The sequence below is a fragment of the Heterocephalus glaber genome, unplaced genomic scaffold (genome assembly GCF_053883595.1).
Source record: "Heterocephalus glaber isolate CG9 unplaced genomic scaffold, H.glaber_assembly_v1.0 deba00001472, whole genome shotgun sequence".
In the NCBI taxonomy this organism is placed as follows: domain Eukaryota; kingdom Metazoa; phylum Chordata; class Mammalia; order Rodentia; family Bathyergidae; genus Heterocephalus; species Heterocephalus glaber.
The window spans coordinates 11,628,838-11,651,353 of NW_028258315.1; the positions used below are offsets into that span (position 1 = coordinate 11,628,838).

General features: G+C 41.2%; 1 long non-coding RNA gene across 1 annotated transcript in view; it reads right to left on the bottom strand.

Moving 5' to 3' along the window:
* Positions 1–22,188, bottom strand: part of LOC147826192 (uncharacterized) — a 40,732-nt gene extending 18,544 nt beyond the window's left edge. Inside the window, exons 1-2 of the long non-coding RNA XR_015439313.1 lie at positions 22,017–22,188; positions 19,836–19,924 (exon numbers count right to left, since the gene is read on the bottom strand). This is a non-coding gene — a long non-coding RNA (uncharacterized LOC147826192). The remainder of the gene's footprint in view (positions 1–19,835; positions 19,925–22,016) is intronic.
* Between the last annotated feature and the right edge of the window lie 328 nt (positions 22,189–22,516).

Consider the following 22,516-nt stretch of genomic DNA (forward strand, 5'->3'; position numbering starts at 1 on the left):
ATTTTTTTTCATTTTTCATCCATGATGTTGAATAAGTTTGTCCTTAGGGAAAATTGTCAAAATAACATTTCTTACAGTGGTTAAACTGAAGAAGAGGTAACCTAATATATTGCAAGATATGGAGTGACTACACTTGTTTATAAGCAATGTTACTTCTTCTTTATTTATTTGTTGAAACATATTCCATTATAAATCAATCTAAAAAGGAAATAATACCTACATACACAAATGGACAGTCAACATCATTTGATGATTTTTGCCAAATCTAAGTATAAAACATAGTAGCAGAACTCTATTTTAATAATAGAACCAATGTAAAATGGTTGCATTAGTCTATTTTCTGTTGCTATACCAAGATACCATTGACTGAATACTTTATAAAGTAAGAGGTTTATTTTATTCATAATTTTGATGGCTGCATGGTCCAAACAGAATATGATGCCGTCTGGCCAGGGCCCTCCTGGCTACATCATAACTGGGAGAGATGGGAAAGGGAACTGGTTGCATAGGGAAGGGGCCAAGGACATTGGGTGCTCTTGCTTTATAGCAATCCATTCTTGAGAAAACTGATTTGCTCCACATGACCAGCATTAGTCCCTTCTGTGGGTGCTGCTCCAATAACCTAATCACCTTCCACTAGGTCCCATGCCTTAAAAGTTCTGCCACCTCTTAACATCACACTGAGGACCAGGCTTCCAGCTCATGAACCTTTGGAGACACACACAAACCATCTGCAAGCCATAGCAATAGCATAATGCTCTTCATATTTTAAATTGGTCTTCTACATATTATCTCATTTGAGTCTCACTACAAAGCTATAATAAAGATCATGTTGGTCCATGCTTTTTGTAAAGTAATACAATTTTAGACCTGGAAAATTTATCACGTTACTTACGTCTCGTCCTCATTTTACAGATGAAGAAAATAAAGCCAAGAAGCATGATGAAGAGTCTCACAGGTAAGTAGGGCTGGATCAGGATACTGGACCTTTCTTTAAAATTTTTTTCTTTATTCTAAGCTTCTATATTCAGTTGTTAGCATAATCACACGTCAGAACTATACCAAGGGACTTCTGAATACTTTTAAAACTTAGTTTTGTGATATGATACTAGGAATGGAAACCAGGTCCTCCCTCATTCTAGGCCCTCATTATATCCCTTGCCTCAGGGTTCAAGTCCTTTCTCAGACCACCAGACAATGACTGAAGGATTTTTTTAAATACAAAAATGCATTCCATTTAAACATTTATTCATTTAAATAAATTGTAATATCATCTTTTTAAAGAATTCAATATGATTCAATTCAAAAGATCGTCTACATTCCACTCTAACCAAAATAACCATTCTTTTCATTTTTGGATACTCTTCTAATTTCTATGATTTGCATGTTTCATAGAAATACGTGTGTATATAGACATGTGTGTGCATGCATAGGTGTGTATATATATTAGTCAGGTTTCTATCACTATGATAAAAATACTTGAGAAAAAAACTTACAGGGAGGAAAGATGTATTTTGGCTTACAGTTTCAGAGGCAACAGTCCATGGTCAACTGGCTCTATTGCCTTGAGCCCGTAGCAAGGCAGAACATCATGACAGTAGGGTGTGGCAGACTTTTCACTTCATGTACAATTCTTATATATTTATTATTGCTGAAAACTTTTCATCTTGATGATTTTAATAAATATGCTGCCTAACAAAGAATAATTTATTTATTGTATTTCTCCTTTAGACATTGAAGTTTTTCCACTTTTAGCTTTTGTAAATAATTCTAAATTAAGCATCCCATGTGAGTGTAATGGTTGATAGCTCTGATAATTTCTATGGGACAGATTCTCTGAAGGAAGGTCAATTGGGATAAATATTTTTTAACATTACTGAATCATGTTGTCAAGGTGTCTTCTTAGGGATTGTGCTCATATCACTAACAGTGTGTGAAAAACAGTTTTCAAGGTTTATCTTCATTGGGTGTTACCATTTAAAAGAAAATTTCTAATTTTATGAACTAAAACAGCTCCCAATTATTCTTTCATTTTGCATTTATTTGCTTATAAATGAGATCAAATAGCTGCCAATTTGTTTGTTGGATATCTTTTAAAGCTAGAGTCATCTACTGTGTTTTTAACAAGTTAAGACACTGCAGATGAAAAGCAACAGAGAGAGATGGTTAGTGACTCCCTACTAAGTTTCTGAGCATTTCAAACAATATTGTTCGACACATTAATATGCAAGTTATAAGACAGAGAGGAAGTGAAAAATCTGAGGCCTGAGTTCATTATATAATAAAAACTACTTAAAATGGGCTCAGTTTTAGAACTTAAGAGACTTATATGTTGTCATAACCCAATGCTTTGATGAAAAAGAATAATTCAGTATTAAAAAGAGCTGGTAGAGAACAAAAATAGCTTCTGGCTGCTGGATATTGAGCTATATGGAGCAATCTGGTAGTTAGTAGGTACATGTGGCTACTGAGCACTTGAAATGGGGCTAATCTGAGTTGACATGTGCTGTAAGAACAAAAAAATACATTTCATCTTGAGAACTCAGTGCTAAAACCCAAAAACAATAGAGAATATATTAATAATATTTTTAGTGATTACTGTTTATGTGCTAATATTTTTGATTTATTGAGTTAAATTAAATGTGTGATTAAAATTAATTTTACCTGCTTCTTTCTTTTAAAAATGTGACTTCTAGAAAATTAATAATTGCCTGTTGGCTATCATTGGCCACACTGGTCTAGAGATTCGTAATAGTCTTAGATTTTAGGAAAGCTGCTACAAAACGTCTACACTTTGGCCAGATTTCTAAAAGGAGTATGGAGTGAGTGCGAGCAAGACAGAGAGAGAGAAGGAGAGGGAGAGAGGGAGAGAGGGGGAGAGAGAGAGAGAGAGAGAGAGAGACCCATTTAATTAAAATAAGTAAAGGGGGCAATGGTATTGCAGCAGCCAAATGGCCAAGTTTTTGGATGAGCTCAGATATTTATTCATGAATTCACTGTATTAGTTGGTTATTCTGCTTCTGAGAAAAAAATACCTGACAACCACAATTTAAAAGAGAAAAGGTTTATCAGCTTACAGTTTCAGTTTTCAGTCCATAGTTTGGGAGTTCCAAAGCAGAAACATCATGGCGGAAAAGCCATGGCAGAAGAAAGCTGCTCACCTCATGGCAGCCAGGAAGCAGAGAGGAAAGAGTCGGGCAGGGGGTGGGGGTGGGGCTGAGCACAGGACACACCCTTCAGTGGCAGGCCCCAGTGACCTACTTACTCCAACTGGGACCTACCTAATGGCCCTGAGCTATGAACTCATTGATGGGTTAATGCACTGAGGAGGGTAGTGCCCCATGATCCAGTCACCCCTCTGAACCCCATCACTGATCATTGCTGCATTGGGGATCAAGCCCTTAAAACATGAGTCTTTCAGGGGACACGTCATATATGAATCATAACACATTTTAAAGGACTTACTACAGAAGAAAGGGCACACAAGCAGCTGTGTTGTCTGGACTCTTAAATCAGAAGAAGAGAAAAGAAGCCAAAAGGGCCTTGAAAACTACATATGTTCGGAACTTAAAAAAGAGCAAAGATGGATAGATGCTGCCTCCGGAAGCTGAGAAAATATGAATATACCAGAGAAAGAAGACACGATGACACCACTCTTGTTATTGCTTCTGTTTTCTCTACAAAGAAAAATCATCTTCAAATTGGAAAAGAGAAGAAGTCTCAGGAGAAAAATAAATTCATGGTGGAAGAGGAAATTTAACAGAATATCAAGGTGTTATAAATACACTTTTCATCTCTGACTTCAGATAAACTTTATTTATGGGTAATGAAATCATTGGTAGATTTGCTCCAAAACTGAACTCATCTAGCTACTAGGTTACCAGTTCTCTGGGTGGAGGGACCTGATCTCTTTCATATGCTGCACCAGCCCAAGTGTCTAAAATATTGCCTGGCATCTAGAAAGGGCTCAGTAAATACATGTATCAAAATCCTTCCAAATTATACATCTATTATAGTCGACATTGTAACACAATTAATCAGCGTTATACACATTTTGGAGAGAAGGTAACTCAGTCTCAAGAAAGGTCATATTATTTTTATTCTACTAGTTCTCATAAATGGAAATCATAATTACTTTGAATCATTCTGGGTATGACATAAATGAGTATATTAAACACTTGTGTCCTTTATAAATCAAATTGTTAAATCAGTGGATGCCATAGATAACTGTTTTACACTATTTGTTGTTAAGCAGCAAATTCTTACCCTGGATGTGAATATGTAGAAAAGTTCCTGGTTACACTACTGTGGATGCAACAGGTTGGTAGACCAGTCCAAACAGACATCCATTCACCTCAACAGAATGTTGGAACCCACAGCCACGCATGTAGGCTAAGTGCCTTCCACTGGGCACTTGGTGAGGTCTCCTGTAGGTATTTTGCAGTTAAGACTGTCTGGTCACCGTCGGGACAATGAATAGTATGAGGGAGCTGTGTGAATTCATGAGTTACTGTGGAACTAAAAGGGAATCTCAGTCTTATGGCACACAGCTCTCTCCTTCATCTCTTCATGTTAAAAACGTGGTCAGTGAGTGACTTGGAGAAAGTGAGAAGATTCCTAGTTTTAGCCGATCACATAATTTGATGCCAATCCCTACACTTGGGCAGTTAGCTCATACACACTCCCATTTACGTGTATCCTCCTTTCTGCCTCATGGCGAAGAAGCTTCCTCTAGCAGAACAAGACGTACTGTCTGTGGAATTGCACTGAAGGCTGGATTGTACTTAGCCACGTGACTTATCCACCTCTACATATACATTATAAGAAATCTTTGGCTCTTTTCTGTTTTGACTCAAAAACAGAATCAACAGACTTTGGTTTCCCCATTGCCATAATTATTCCTAAAGTGTTCCTGGGTGTACTGGAACCAGTATTTGTTTCTGTAAGCATTCAATCTCCTCTGTAGCCATCTAGCCCTGCTGTATTTATCCAGTGACTTGGAACATCTGCTCGTCGTCAGTTATTGTTCCTGCTGATGGAAGTCTACATTAGCGTGGCCTATGGTTAGCTGTTCCAAAGATTCCACGCACCAAATCATTCCTTCCTTCCCATGGCCTTTGCTACCCCATTCACAACTCTGAGTTGCTCTTTCCATTTATGTCTTCCCTGTTTTTTTCAGTGTTGAGGGTTAAACCGAGAGCTTCATGCACGCTAGGCAAGTGCTTTACCACTGAGCTACACCCCAGCCCTCACTCTTTCTCTTTCTGGCACATGGCCCTGATAGAGATAGAGAAGGAGCCTTTTCCCAACCAGTGTTAGAATTCTTTTCTCAGACTCCTGTGGAAACTAACCTCATTTTTTAAGTTAATCTCAAGCTTCCCAAAGTGTCATGTTCCATTTAGTTAAGATTTATTTAGCTTTCTTCTACAGTAGGAGCAGACAAGAAAATCATTATTGCATTTAAGGTTTATGGAGCACTTATTCTATGCCAGGAACTGAGCTAAGAATGAGGGATTTAAAAATGTGTAAAGACATAGTCTTTGGTCTCAAAAGTGTACAGTGTAGAGAGATAGAGGTAGTAGGTGAATCAACTTCAATTCAGGGAAATGCTTGCTAGTAAAGTATACATGGGATGCCTTGGAAGGTCCAGGAAACAGCATCTAAATCATTCTGAAAAGGAAGAGAGTCTTTAAAAATAAGCACAGGTTAAATAAAAGGGAAATGGGAGTTCCAGGCAGAAATGTTCACCTGAATGAGAACAGGGAGGCTGAAGGCAGTGGCCAGGGGAAAGTTTAGCGGAGGACCATTATGGCAAAACACAAGGTGGGAAAAGTAGGTTGCCTTGGCTCATGGAAGAAGGTAGGCTCTCTTCCAAACGTGCTGTGGATCAGCGTGATGGATTTCAGAGGGGGCGTGTCCAGCATCCCTGAGGAGAAGGATGGTAAGGAAAGGAGCCGTGCGGGAGGCCCACTGAAGGGTCAGGATGTGCAAGGGGCTGAGCAAGGACCCTAGAAGAAGATGGGCTCGGGAGGTGAAACTGAAAGAACTCAGGAGGAGGAACAGCCATCTGGGTTTCTGGCTTGGACAAATTGGGTGGACCAGGGTGTCTCATACAGGGAATACTCAGGAGGGTATTGTAAAGGCTGGTGAGCGGGCAATGATGTTGATGCCCATACTGGAAATGCAGAGTTTGAGTTGCTTGTTAAGCATACAGGGGATGAGTAGTAAGCAATCATCTGATAGGTCTTGTAGCTCCAGAGACTGGGCTGGGCCAGAGAGCATATGTCACTGGAAGTCACCTTGTGGACTTCCTTGGCTGAAACCCAGAGTATTGGTGACATCACCCGGGGTAGTGGTAGAGGGAGAAAAGCAGAGAACTATGTGGAAGCAGAGACAAAGATTCATGAGGGTCTTCAGGGTTATGGTTTGATTTGTGAAAATGGGGGATCTTGAAGATTTCTCTTTTTATGTTAAGAAACAAGAGCCAAAGAAGAGAATCGGAAGATGCAGAAGTGAATGGACAAGTGATAGAGTGATTTTCCCAGGGGAGAAGTATTTATTTATTCATTCCATGAATATTTGCTGAGTAATCTACAAGACTGGGAATATAAGACCCCTACCCTCAAGCAGCTTTCATTCTAGTAGCAACAAGACAACACCAACAAGAAACAGAGTGGGTTACAGAGAGAAAATATGTAGCTCCAAATAGTGTGCTCCAGGCCTGGAATGTATTGGAAGTCTTTTTATTAAAAAAAAAAAAGTCATGGACTTTTGCATTTACTTTATAATGTCACCATTGTCTCAAACATCCTTCGAAAAAGCTTTGAATAAACTGAACTCCCCAGAAAAACGTCTCCTATTCCTCTCTGGCAACATGTAATCCTTGGCACACAACTGTACCTAGGGCAGGCCTCGCCTCTCCTGAGGGCTAAGAACCTAGAGAGGAACATGCACTCTCTGATTAAATTAGTTGTCATTCTCTTGAGGTTTGTACTTTGCGTACCTGGGAGCGGGTTGGAACCTTGTGAGCAATCGCATTTATGTTGCTTATTGACGCATATGAGTCTCATCTTCTTGCATTAACATAGGCATCTTCAAGCACAGTACACAATTTTCTTTCTCTAGGAATTTATTTCATTTAAAATTAAACTTTTTTCACATTATAAGGTGTGGTCTGCTGTTTAGAGAATCACAAGATGAATTATTTTGGATTTAATGTACATAATTCCAATTTTCACCAATGACTTGGGGAGAAATTCCTAATAAACATCTCTGATAACCATTTTTTCCCTTCTCATCCTAACACCAGTCTTGAAATTATTTTCATCTTACTTTGTTTTCATTAAGAGTTGCTCTAGAAAAGCTTAGCTGGAGAGTTAAGAAATAAACCTTATCGTCTGAGAAGTTCGTTTTAAAAACCTTTGCCTAATTGCTCTTTTCTAATATATTTGTGGTGAACATTTTATAAGTTGGTTGGTTTGATGGCTATGTGGGGATCTTGTGAAAATGTCACCAAAATAAACTTTTGCTGACTGGTAAAATGGAAAGAAATAGGAAGAAATCCAAATGTGTTTCACCATTAAAAGAATGGTTCCCTCTATATTTAAGAAATTTTTTTCTACAATTCAGTAATTTGGAAAAATAAGTTGATGTAAATCCATATTTTCTAGTTTCTCAGGAGTAAAAAAATTAGAACTTTTGATACTATAACGGGACAAATTTTAATTTTCTACTACTTTCTATTGCAGTGTTTTTCTTCTGTATTTTGAGAGATTTATTCTATTTCATAATTTGGAGTGCATGTCTGATTTTCTTGTTATGTTTCCAGTGTTGCAAAATTATTGACTAAAGTTTAAGGCAGTGTCATTTGTTTGCTTGTGTTTTGTGGTACTGGGGATTAAATCCAGGGCCTTTACAGCGAGTTACCTCCCCGCCCTGTTTTTTATGTCTTAATTTGAAACAAGGAGTCATTAAGATGTCCAGGCTGGACTTGAACATACAGTCCTCCTGCCTCAGCCTACCAGAGTGCTGGGCTTACAGGTGTGCACCACTGCACCTGGGTAGTGTCAGTTCTTAATTTCCCCTGGACATTTGATTCAGTACATGTCTGGGTCACTTTTCCCTCTTTCCTCTCCTTCACTTTTTCTTCCAGCCTTTTGTGTCAGCAAAGCATACTGTAGATAAATCTTGGTTGAATAAACAAAGGAGTGGAAAATTCATTTTAATATGAAATTCATTTTAATATGAAATTCATTTTAATATTAAATTCATTTTAATATGAAAATTCATTTTAATATTAAATTTTAATATTAAATATACTAAAGTCAATAAATGCACTGAACTCACCACCCACAACAAAAACTGGGAATACTGGCATTTATTTCCATCTTCTCTTGACCTCCCCTTCCTCTATAATATGAGCTTTAGTCAAAGGTCAGAAAAGTAACAGCCTTTAGAGGTACCTGGAAATCAGAATTCCCTCTTCCTTCAATTTCCTGAAAATTCTGTTAATCACAGGACACAACCCTTCAGGTCTATGGAGTGAATGTAGACACAGAACATGCATTTGTGAACCAAGCCCCCCAAGAATTGGCTCTCTGAATCCCAGGAAAAGGGCCCACATTTTCAGATAGTGAATGCAGATAGGTAGCTGTCAGACACCGTGCACTGCAGCACATTCTGCATTTTTTGGTCTGAATCCCAAGTGACGTCATCCAAGAAGCCTCTCCCACTGCCCTGGAGCTGGTGGGAGGATGGCCCAGTGTGTTGAACTTTGTCGCTGGAAGCAGCTAGAAATTGCCTTAAATAGCAGCAGCGTCACTATGTGCTTCTGTGCCAGAAAGGTCTGCAAGGAATGCAAGGACTTTCAGTGCCGATAAGGACATTTCACATCAGAATTGTGGGGCCCAGTGTATGAAGAACTGGGGAGGCGTGATTTCTTTTTTGGGGGGGTGGGGAGGTGATTTCTCATCAACCCTGGCTCTGGTTTCAGATCGGTGCTGAGTAGTAGCACCTGGTGTAGTTCTCATTAGTCACAGACAGCACAACCTGGGTTTGGCCTATTTATCTTTTAAACATTTGGGATTGTCAAGCCAACACGCAGTTCCTAGGGAACAGGTTTGCCTCTGCGGGCCTTTCAATGTGGTCATTTATTATTATAGAGGCGACACAGGCACCCAGAATCACTTGCAAGCTATTGTTTTTCCTTTGCTGAGAACAGCGAAAAAGAGACAAAAAAGCCTGTCAGAAAATAATTGCCTTAGGTTTTTGTGAGGCAGTGAGAAAATGAATTGATGCCAGGCTCCTGCTGATGACCTGCTCTGCAATACCAAGGATAGGGAATGTCTCAGAAAGTCACCCCTGCCTAAGGAGTTTCATGCTGGTCTTGGTAAAATTGTGGGTTCAGATGTGGAGTTTAGGGCTTCAGAGGCAATCCCTTCCCCTCATAAGTTAAGAGTGGAGGCATGCACAGGACATTTCTGTGCAGACAGTGCGGTTTTGTGCATCCTCTATTGGGGGACACATCTGGCTGCCAGGCAGACAGCGTCTCTTGGGCCTAGCCTGGATTTTAATCTTGTGTCGCCAGCACTTTAGTGGGTATTCACCCTGCATATAATAGGTGATCAAATCTTCTCCCTTTCCTTTCTTCCTCCAGGAAGGCTGACCTTCACCTTCTTAGTTCATTTCACATAGCTCTAATGGAATGCCTGAGGCTGGATACTTTATAAAGAACTTTTTCTAGCTCCATGTTGCAGACTCAAAGTCCAAGGTCAGGCAGCCCCATTGCACCAGCCTGTGGGGAGGGCCTCCTGATTGCTTCATGGCGTGGTGTGGTGGAGAAATGGAAAGAGAAACAACTGGGTGAAGAAGGGACCGAGCACAAGAGGAGGCCTTGTGTTATAATCACCCACTCTCAGTAACCAATCCAGTCTCAGGAAAACCAACCCATTCCCATGTGATGGGCATTAATCCCTTCTGAGGATGGTGGTCCATCATCCAATCAGCTCCCTCAAGGCCTCACCACCTACCTCGATGCTGACAAAGTTTCCAGCACACGAACTTTTAGGGGACAAACCACATCCATTCCCCAGCCTCTGTTCTTTCCCACTGTTCTTTCTTCTCTCCTTGTCTTAATGCTTTCCTCAGCCCCCATCTACTGAGTACTTTTTCTATACTGAACCTTCTACTCAAGTACTATTTGGATAGCCCAAAGCACAGCGAATTCCACCTGGTGCATCCTCCTAAATAGTAAGAAAAAAATCCCCCCAACTGAGATTATTTTGTTCTCAACTCATTTCGGTGCTACTTTCCATTAATTCTGGTTTCTGTGTTTTAAACAGTTCCATTCATTATTCATGGAACATGACCTATAGACCAGGCTTAGTAGCAGTCATCTAATTTGCTAGTTTATGTATGCATTTTTCAAATATTTATTGTGCATGTGCTAAGCAGTTAATAAACATACAAACACTCATGAAGCTCACAAGCCATGTGCTATGCTTGTATCATTCATGGACCTCATGAAGCTTCTGATGCGGATGGAAAAAAATGAGCAACATGCAGGCAACAATAAGTATACAAGATGCACATAGTAATGAGTGACAGAGAGAAAAGGAAATAATATAAGGTGTACAGAAATGGCCAGGTGGAGAAGTGAGTGCCTTTGGAGCTAATAACTGGAGCAGGCTGATGGAAGCTGGAGAAGTATTACAGGCAGAGGGAACAGCAAGGGCAAAGCCCTGTGGCTGAGATTGCTTGCATGTTCAAGAGCTGCAGATTGGCTGGAGCAGAGGGGGTGAGGAGGAAGTAATAGGAGATGAGGTCACACAAGCTGACATCCTTTACAGGCTTGTCAGCTGTGCTAAGGACTTTGGCTCTCCCTCTGAGCCAGCTGCAAAGCCACTACAAAATCTAGAGTGAAGGCGGGGGATTTAGCTCAGTGGTTCCGCTGCCTGCCTTGCAAGCACAAGGCCCCGAGTTTGACCCCTGGTACCAAAAAACATCTGGAGTGAAGATGTGCAGGACAAAATTTACTGCATGATGTGGTAGTTAAGTCTTTAGATATTGGCCAGGCTGCTAGTTTGGAATCATCCCTCTTCTTTCTCCTGGTTGTATGACTAGTAAATTACTTAATGTGTGTGCTTTCTGTGTTACAACTGTACCTTCCCCCTAAGGTCGGTATAAAGATTGCATGAATTTATATTTGTAAAATAATATTTGGTAAGTAAAATAAATGCATTTCAAAGGTATAATTTAAAATTTACTAGTTAATTATGACCTACCATTCAGCAATCAGTAAAGAGACTCTACTAAGGTCACAGGTGACCAAATTGGAATTTATATCCATTTCTGGATGATTCTGACGCCCACATGTTTATTATACAACATGGTACTTGCTTCTTTCCCTCTGCAGTTTTGGCTGCTGGAGATAATGTTAAGGGGTGTTATGGGCTGAATTATAGCTCCCTCCAAATTCATGTGTTGAAGTCCTCATGGTGAGACTTTATTTGGAGATAGGATTTTACAGAGGTAGTGAAATTAACATGAGGTCATCAGGATGTGCCCCAGTCCAATGTGACTTGTGTCTTTTTACAAAGGGAAAATATGAATACACACACATACGTAGAAAATGTCACATAATGGTTGGACTTGTGCTGCCTCCAGCCAAGCAATTACAAGAAGCTAGGAGAGCAGCCTAGAACAAGTCCTTCCCTGGCGTCTTTGGTGGGAACACAGTCCTGCCCACATGTTGCTTCTGGACTGCCACTCTGCAGAGCTATGAGAGTATAAATGTGTGTTTTCCAAGCCACTCAGTTTGTGGTAGTTATGGCTGGCCTAGGAGATGAATGTGCTGTGTCTACATTATTTTCAATATTTTATGCACTCAAACCAGTTCTTGCCAAACTTCTAATGAAGACAAAGCGTTGGACTTTGCCTGATGCAGGAGGCTGCGCTGTGGGCAGCTCCTGTGTTGCCTAGACTCTTTGCCCAAGGGGTGGGTGGGAAGCTGCTTGAGTTATTTGCAATGAAAGGTGATTGCAAGTGGGAGCGATCTCCAACATCTCTGATGTGTGCTAATTTCCTCCTATAACTAAGCAACACCACCTGTTAACACACCTAAGGGGTTGCCAACATTAATCAAGTAAAATATGAGGAAATTGGATCTTATGGGAAAAAAAGTCACATCAAAGTATCAGAAGAATTAAAAAAAAATCCATTCTGATTCTGCTGACTGTTTAACGACAAATCATCACTAATGAGCAGAGATTGCTGGCACCTGGGAGCTGGTTAAAGCCCCTCTTTCTGATTGCCTGTGGTGTGGTTTCATTGCAGCCTGAGATCTTAATTCCAGCAAGTAACTTCCACAGCATCCACGTGGAAAGGTCCTGTGCCTGCTGAGGATGGGTTCAGCCACATTCAGCCTCCTACAAAGACCATGTCAAGAACTGTGTTGTTATTTGTTTTATTGTTTGTGCAGTGTAGTGGACTATGAATGCTCAAAAAACATAATTTTTCGTCGTCACACTTAACATTTTCCCTCAATCTTGATCTCTGCCCCTGGATTCTTTAAACTATCTTAATTATAGACCAAGGACGCATAATTTCCATTGAATTCCTACAGTTCTGCTTGGTAAATTTCTCTGTTCCTGCTGTGACATAGCCTCAGAAGCTGCTGGGGCCACTGATAGAGGTCTGATAGGTTGTTCCATAACCTCATAACTACCTTGCAATCAAGAATGTAGATTTTATTGCTTCTCGGCTTTTTGGTTAAGATCAAGTGAAGAATGTAGATTTAAGGATCATGGATTTATGTGGTAGCTTCCATCACTATGAAAAAAATACCTATGATTAATCACTTTAAATGGTGGAAAGATTAATTTTGGTTCCTGGTTTCAGAATTGGCAGTCCGTGGTTGATTAGCTCCATTGCTTTGGGACCTGTGATAAGGCAGAACATAAGGGCAGAAGTAGGTGTTGGAAGCAAAGACAGACGAAAGAAAGGGCTAGGGTCACAATATCCCCTTCAAGGGCAGCCCCCAGGTCCTAACTTCTTTCCATTAGCCCTCACCGGCTAAAGGTTCCATCACCTCTCAATGGTGCCCAGGCTGGGGACCAAGCTGTCCACACACAGGCCATTGGGGGACGTTTACTATCCACTAAAGGCCTGGATTTGAATTCAACTCTGTCACTCATTTACTGTTTTTTTGAACTACTTGCCTGATGCTATGCCCCTCCCCAAATAATTTCAAAAAGAATACAATTTATCTCTTAAGAAACAACTGTTGATTACCTGAGAGAAGAAAGATCGTAAAAATTATTTAAGTCAATTCTACATTAATGATGATATTTCAATCAGGGAAGCAGCACTGTAGCAGTTTATTTTTGCTGGTTCTTGATTTACACTTCCAGTTAACTTACATGAATGTTTTACAGCACTAAATCCCTTACTCCTTTTGAGCAATTTCCTGGAAAAATATAATAACACAGACAATAGAACTTTATATATTTGCTTGCCAGGAACCAGTCACTATTCTAAGTACTTATGGATCTATGTACTCCTTTTTTTTTTGAGATATTACTCTAAGTTTTCTAAAGCTTCAGAAATCTCTCTCTCTCTCTTTCAAATGAAATAACTGAGGCACAGAAAGCTCAAGGTCATGCAGGACTAGAAGGGGTGGAACACCAGAATGCAGAGGAGCTAGTGTGGGTTGTAAAGATATGTGCACATTGTTCCTCATGGTTTTGGCAAAACAGAATTTGGGGGGAAGACACAGACATGGTTTACAAACTTTAATTTTTTTCTTTTTAACTTGGCTTTCTCTGAGGCCTTTTATTGTGTGGGGTTGAGGTTAGGGGAAAGAGTCAAAGCACTATTAAAACAAAAGAGAGCTAGGTGGCTAAACCCAGGTGGGCCCAATAAGAATTGAAATTTCAGTAGATCTTAAGACTGGCCTAAAGCTTTTGATTAGATCAAAAGACATCCTTAAACCAGTGGAAGGTCTACAAACAATGGTTAGATGTGTTCTCCAGCAATAGCTCTGGTGGATCCACTGACAAGGAGAAAAGTCAATCTTTCTGCTAAAAAGGATGCTCTTGACAAAGCCATGGGAGATGTGGAATTTGAGATTATTCATGCAGCAGCATTTCCCCCCCCCCTCTCTCTCCCTCTCTCCCTCTCTCTCTCTCCCTCTCTCTCTCTCCCCGCTCCCTTTCTTTCTTCTTTTTCTTTTAGTGTTAGCAATAAAAATAGAGAAATCAGGACATTGTCAGGTAGCTGCTTTCCCTTATAATGACATTCTTTTTCTTTCCTTGGTTGCTTCTGTGTTTGCCTACCTTTCCGAAAAGGTTATTATGTCTTCACTGTGTATAATCAATTCAGAATCCCACACTTCTCTGCTTGTGAACACGGGGAACATTTCTAAACTTGAGAAAGACATAAAATGTGCGCAAACTCTTAGGTGATTCCCCTAAATGGGAAGGGAGACAGTAGAATCTCATAACAAGATCCCTGCAGTAGGAAGGAAGCCTTGTTGTAAGAGGATTTCAGCATGGTATGTGTGACCAGAGGACATTAATATGGATATTATGGGCTGAGTTGTGTCCCTCCAAAATGTATAAGTTGAAGGCCTAACCACAGCACCTCAGAGTGTGCCTATATTTAAAGACAGTCTTTAAAAGTTAATTAAAGTAGAATGAAGTCATGAGCATGGGCCCTAATTCAGTCTTCCTGGCGTCCCTATAAGAGATTGGAAAATAGTCACACACAGAGGGAAGAACAAGTGAAGATAGAGAATACAGATATTCATGAGCCAAGGAGAGAGCCCTCAGGAGAAACCAACTTTGCCCACACCTCGACTGTGGACTTCTAGCCTCCAGGATTATGAGGAAATATGTCTCAGGTGGTTGAGCCCTGCAGTCTATGGCATTCAATATGCCGGCCCTAACAAACAAAGGCAGGGAGTGTTGGGGGTATACAGTCCTTGGGTTCAGAGAATGCAGAAGAATTTGTCCCCATATCCGCTTATCTGTAGCCACCCTGAACTGGCTGCTCCTCACACACACTGTCCCCCTCTGCCTACAACACATCTCCCCGCTTCCTAGCCCCTTCTCCTCCCTCCGCCATGCCTTTGTTCGCTGGCCACCTTATTCAGAATTACAAACCACCCGCCTCTTCCCACACCCTCCAATACTCTTTATGCTCCTTTGCTACTTGATTTTTTTCTCTACAGTGCTTTTAGCCTCTAATCTTCATATATGAAGTATGTATTTAATCAGTGGATCTTCCCATCAGAATGCAAGGTGCACGAGAGAAGAGACTTTTCTGTTTCATTCATTGATATATGTCCAGCAGTAGGACTGTGCTAGGAAGAGAGCAGGTACTAAAGACATAGAAAAGACTTTAAGGAATATATTAATAATAATAATTAATGTGATTTGAGCAATGTGTGCCACATACTAAGTGCTTTGCATGTATGAATTCATTAAATGTGGATAGAGACAATATATTATATCTGATGTAATTGCCTCCTGCATTTCAAATGGATAGATTTAGATACATTTTAAATGCATGAGGCAATGTTAACCTAATTTTTAACCACACACGAATATTTTGGTTTACAAATACTCATGTTTTTCCTCTTTCTTGTATATTGTAGAAGTGTGGGAAGTAGGGAGGTTAAGGAATACATTGAAAGCCGAACAGCAGTTGGTGATAAAGCCTGTAAGAAAACCTGGATTCAGGACAGAGAACAATTTGTCTTTGCAGAAAGGAGATTATGATAAATGGAAACTGGTATTTACCAACGATTGACCTTCTAGCAGAGTGAAGCTCAGTTCTTGCCTTAGGGGTCCAGGGAAGGAAGGGATAAAATCATCTGCAGAGTAGAAAGTGCAGAAATGAACTCCAAAGAATGGATTAAAAAGTACATTAGGCCCCGGTCCAAATGCTTCATACCTTTCTCACCATGTCATCAAGATAAGAAATGGCTTTTGATTAGCTGGTATAGTTTTAAAGCAGAGAATTCCTTGGAAACATTACATTTCAAAGGCATCACTTTTGGGCTTTGCAATTTTTATTTATTACCTATTTCAGCATAGTTGAAGTAGTTTATAGTTGTTAAGTGATTAAAGACAGAAAACATAAATACCCCTGGTGTGTTTTGAAAAAACAGAAAAAGAAATCTAATGAAACCCTAATTTGAAAGCCTTCACAGGTGTGAACTGCTGCCTCTGTCTCCTGTGCTTCCATCATTTCTGCCTTACAGAAAGTTGAGGACAATGTCTGGGGACTGAATTGAATAATTTGAAGGGGGAAATGATCCATCTTTGTAAATTACAGATAAGTACTAGGAAGACTGATTAAATACAACTTAACCGAAATCTCATTAACATATTCAGATGAAGTTCCTTGTCAGTCTTTCTTTAGAAAAAAAATGAATAAATAGCTCCCTAATTTGGATGTGGCTTTCTCTGGAATAGACCCTTTTCTCTAAGAATTTTCCTTCTAGAGAAGTAACACAGCATTTATTCTCTGCCGTTGTTTAGAAATTCTAAAAAAGTCTTTTTAAAAATGTTTTATTAGTGCCCACTTTTGATATATAATAAATACACTCATCTTGGGGGATTGGTACATATGCATATTGTGTTTTGGTCTTTTTACCTTCCCCTTCCCCTCCACTTCCTCCTATGCCCATTCCCAGAACCATTTCCAGACTCCACTCTGTCTCCCTGTTCCCAATCATCTATCTTTTGTTTTGCTCTTTAAATAATGTCTAATAAACAAATACCTCATTTATGATGTATGGTTACACATATGTATAGACATTGCACACACACACACACACACACACACATACACATATATATATGTGTGAATCCCTAGAGGTATGTCTAAAGAATCTTATTGAAAAGCCCATTTTCTTATCTCAGGAGAAGATTCACAGACTATCTTCAAGGGTTTTGTACTCTCCTTTCTTCCAAGAGTTCTTTGTATCCTTTCCTCTTGACTGATTTCCAGATACTACAATCTTTACAGGTATAGATTTGTTACAAGTAAAGAATCAATGTATAGAAAGTTATTAATGTACACATAGATGTGTGTTAATATAAATATTATATGTATACATATATTTGTATATGTGCATATATGTGTGTGACACCTATTTTTTTAAATGATGAAATTTCATCTAAAAGAAAAATGACATAATGCAGAGAAGTACAAGGAAGAAGGTAAAAGAAAGGGGAAAAGTAATGTTGGTCCTAGGTGGACATCATTCTAGATCTCTAAGCCAATATTGCCCTCAATAGTCAAAAGGAACCCCGTGTTGAGAAGGGCTGGCTGTAGGAACATCCACTCACTCCTCTCATTTTACCTTGGGGTTTTCCCATGGCTATGGAGAGCTGTTTTTCTACTGTAGGGAAAATCCCAGCCCAAGCAGGATGATATATTGCAACCAATGCTCTTCTCTCTGCTTGCAGCACACTAAGGAGCAGAGGCAACTGAGGCAAAATGGAGCAGGGCCCTCCCTCTGGACAGGTCAGGGATTACGCAGATAGAGCAGAAGATGGCCAGGTGCGAATTTGGGCCCAGAGCCATCAGAGCTTCTGATTTATTAGGAAGTGAGCTGTTTGCACTTGTACTTGAAACTCCCTGATTTAAATTTTAAATTAGAAATGTAAAGCACACTGTGGGGTAAATGAAATATGCATTGTAATCCATTGTGTGCTCTTTGGTGTGGAGGGTTGGCTGGATGGATAGATTTAGACAAGCAGTATGTGGAGTGATTGTTCAAACACACAGTATTCTATAGAAGCTACTTGCATTTGGAAAATCACAGTGAATTTTACTTAAACTTGATAGAAAATAAACTGATATGAAGCTGCAAATGTCTCTAAACTTCACTAAATATTTCTCCACCAGCAAACACTACTGCTGTAGTTTGCATCTTCAATTATCTGCCAGAGGCCCAGGTGTAAAAGCTTGGTTGCCATACTCCGGACAGATGAGGGAACTTTTAAGAGTTGAGGCCTAGTGGGAGGTCTGAGGTCACCGGGCTGCGCCCTGGAAGGGGGTTGTGGACCCTGGCCCCTCCGCATCCTCTCTTTCTTTTCCCTCTGACTGCCATGGAATGAGGAACTTGCTCTTCAGTGTGCTCCTTGCTATGGTGTACTGCTTTACCACAGCCTGGAAACAAGGTCAACTGACCATTGACTGAAGCCTCCAAAACTATAAGCTGAAACGAACCGTTCCTTTAAGCTAATAATCCCAGGAATTGTGTTATAGTAACGCAAAGATGGGTAACATATCTGCCAGGCCTTTGCCATCTATTCTCAATGCCCTAGCATAGGCATTCGTTTGAATGCCAGCCGCTACACCTCGTCAAAAATTCCTATGTGAAACATCCTCTCTGATTACCACTGCCACTCTTTTCCAACACACTTGCCTTAAGATGTCCATTCCAACAAATTTTTGAAGCTTCATTGTGTAATTATTATTTTATTTTGTTTGATTTATTTATTTATTTATTTATTTGGTACACGGGATTGAACTCGGGACCTTGCACTTGTAAGGCAGGCACCGGAACCACTGAGCTAAATCCCTGGCCCATGTAAGTATTAGTCTAATAATCATAAATATATCATGAAATACTCCATACATTCAAAAAAGTATAAAGAATAACATGACACTCATATATCTGCCACGCAGCTAAAGATGCAAAACATTACCTACAACCCTGGACCTGGTTCTGCAGCCTTCCTAACTCCATCCCTACATAATAGACTTGTCTAGGTTGTTCTCTTCCCCAGCCGGCTGTGGCTTCTCAGTCTCCTTTACTGCATCCTCTTTTCCTTCCTGCTCTCTAAATGGTTTCCTCTGTGCTTTTCTGGGCTGAGTCCTTTTCCTCCCCACCCCTCGCCTTCCTTCTCTGCTCCCATTCATAGGCTGTTCCCACCGTGGGATACCCAGGTCCTCCCAGGCTGGAGTGCTCAGACACTTGGGCTCATTGCTATCTTATTCCCTTGAGTTTCTCCTCAAATACCATCTCTTTAGGAAGAGCTCTGCCTCTGGCCACCCCCCTATCACTCTCTGTCTCTTTACCTGTATTCATTTCCCTTCATAACCCTTAGTTCCCAGCCTGTGTCATAGATTTATGTACTTGTTTATTCATCACCTCCCTTGATAGGATTTGCATCCACGAGAGAGAGCAGAGATAATGTCCTTGTTTGTCACTCTCTACCCAGTGCCCGGGGTCTGAACGTCAGCAGGCCCTCTAGTGAATGGTCCGAGGAGATTTCTGGAGCTGGACTAGTCTTTTCTTCTGAGTGATTTTATCTCATCACTTCATACAGCAATGAGCCCGCTATTTTCTTCCAACTGTGTTATCTCACTGCTATCTTTCTTTTCTACTCACTTCATTCACAGTTTCTCTTTCTTTCCTCCTCCCCTCATTGCAGTACCCTCTTAGTCTTCAGAATCAGAGGCTGGGCGTGGAACACGAAGATTCCAATTGCAGGGAGCAGGCCAGAGAGCAGGGCAGCTGACACTTACTTTGTATCATTAACAAGATAATCCACCATGCGTCTTGGATGTAGCTGATGGGTTCTATTGACACTCTCCTCTCTCCTCACTGGTCCTCCTGTGCCCTCTCTTCTCTCCACACCTCTGACCGCATAGTCTACAACAGGTCCAGTCTGAGCCGCACTGCCCCACCCAGAGACAGCTGCAAACCCTGCCTTCCCAGATGGTGAGCAGCCAGAGCCCAGGGCCTGGGAGAGGGACTTGGGAACACATTATGGAAAGTCTAATGAGAACAAAAGAGGCAGATGAATATTTACCACTCCATCACAGTGGGCAAGAGGGCAGCGTTCCAAATTGCTCATCATGCTGGAGTCTGGCAGGGTCATTAGCATATTTCCAATGAGCCCTAGAAAGAAGCAGAAAACAACATATATCTGGGGGATGCTGGCCTGCCTCTCTTTTGTGCAAACAGCAATAACTGGAAAATCTGAGTTAGGCCCCCTGGGAGAATGAGAAATTTGGAACTATTCTGAGATGATGGAAGAATGGAGCTAGACGAGGTTAAAATTCGGTTCCAAGCCTAGAAAAGAGCAATGATTCACCTCCCACAACCTCAGCTGCGAAGACTACCACTGTCCAGGTAGAATCCTCTTGTGCTGTCACCTCGTCATACAGAAGCGGGGAAGGCCAACAGTTTTGTTTGCTGTGAGCAGAGGGCCGAGTGGCACTCCACGGAGACCACGGGGACTCGGGTGAGCCCTGACAGGCCTCCGCCTGAGGGCAAGTGCAGAGCATGCACTACAAGCACATGGTCATTAGGGGTTCACTGCTCCCACGCATGTGCTTATGGATAATCTCATGTGCAAAGTTACTGTGTAGTACCATTGGATAGAAGAAAATAATTTAGGCAAGTGTGGATTTATTTTGGCCACCCTGTCCTCCACCTCAGGGTGTTTAGACTGCTCCCCAGCCAGCAGGTCCAGGCGAGGGTCAGCCTTGCCCTGCTTTGTGTCCAGCCCTCTGCTCACTCTGTGTGGGTGACACAAGCGTGTGCACAGTTTACTGCTGTAATAAAACCCAGCTTTGGCACCTCTCGTGGCTCCTACCAAAAGCCACTCCCTCACCCATTCTTGCCTCCCACTGCACGATCCGAACACGTCAGAGACAAAGTTTCCTGGTGCATTTGGCAACTCAGCAGGGGCATAGGCCCAGTCCCATGCAAAGGAACTGGACAGTTTCTAGAAAATAGTTTTTCTTTTCCTGATCTCCAAGGACGTAGTTTCTTGCTCTCTCCTTCTGTGGAGGAAGCACACGATGGTTGGCGCTGTGACCACAACATTGTGACCATGTGGGAACAGTCCCAAGGACATGCAGAAGCTGACCCAGAGCCCAGACATTGCTGAGTGGCTGGAGAAACCTGGCATTGCCTCTTCCTTGGCTTCTTCTTAAGTGAAAATGATGTTATCTAAGCCCTTGTTAGTCAAATATTTTTTTCATACTAGAAGAGAGCACTAACAATAAACTACATCATATTTAGTCTGGTGTGCATTAGTGAAGGTGAAATTGCACCCTCTATTTTAGGCTCCTCCAGGCTTTCCATTGTAGGTGGATAAAGAACAAATTCCTCCCTTGGCCCACTAAGCTATGCACAATGGGTGACTTCCCCTCTCCAAGGCATGTCAGGCTTCACTCTATGTTTTCCCCATGTATCCTCCTTCACTTTCTTGTTCATTGTCATTGCCAAGTCCTACCCCAGGGCCTTTGCACATATGGGTTGATTAATTCTATTTTCATCCCTCTGCATTGACTTTAAAATTATTTGCCAAGAATGTCCTCAGTTACTTCCTTCTGCACTACTCAGTCTAATGCAGATGCCTCATTTGAGTCTCTCTGTAGTTCCTTTGCATGAATGAATCAGATATGTTTTTATGTCTTATTTACATGTATAGAATTTTATAAATGCACGACCCCTATCTTATGTTTGAAAAAATATATTTTCTACAGACTGTAGCCTTTTGATTATTGTAGGGTTCTTTGCTTCTGTGCTGTTTTCCCTCAAATACTGAAAATACTAAATAAGTGTTTTCTCAGCCTGTGTCCCCCCCTTGGGTCTTCCTTGGGTCTCCCCTCTATCTAAAATCCCTGCCAATGGCTCTGTTCTCTGAAGTTACCATTATTTGGGGTTGTTCCTGGCTGCTTACTCTAACCATTCTAATAACTGGAGAGGAAGGGATGGGAGCTGAGGGGACAGAAGGGCAAAGGATAGAAACTGTCCACTTCAGAAAATCCATCTAGAAAGATCATCGCCTCAGGCAACAAGACAAAATGGTGGTTGGCACTTCTATTTTGCTGCTCCAGTTGTTCTTATGCAAAGTCTGGCACTGACCAAAACAAGCATATTGCTGCCTTGTTTGCTCATGTCTACTTCGGCTGTGTGAGTGTATTTATAAAGTTACACGAATAGGTATGAAATTCCAGCTGTACTCCAACACACTCACAATTCATTTTATCTGGCACATGGTGGGCACTGATAAAAGCATATCCTTCCTCTTCTCCACTTGTTACGCCTCTGTATCTATAACTGGCACCAATGTCCAACACTGTTATTAACTTTAGAAGCTCCTGTCGGCACAGGGATGGCTCTGCTCTCACTTTTGTTTCAGTAGTACCTGGGCTTGCCTAGTCTGGGAAAGTTCTTCATTGTGGCTCAGAGCAGAGGGTCCTGGTATCTGCGCAAGTCCTCCCATTGAGTCCATTTTCTTTCCCAGTGCGCATGCGCACGGGCACACCCGCGAGCGCCCCCACCCCACCCCCGCCCCGCCCCGGGAAGGGGGAACGCGAGGGAGCCGTTGAGAAAGATGTTGAGAGATGAACCCAGTTATTCTGTAGTACTTTCAAGTCAGAATTCCAAAGCCTCCTAAAACACTTTGACCTCAACATGATTAAACCAAGTTTGCCTTTCGGGCCAAATGTTTTTTTCATTTAAAAATTTGATTAC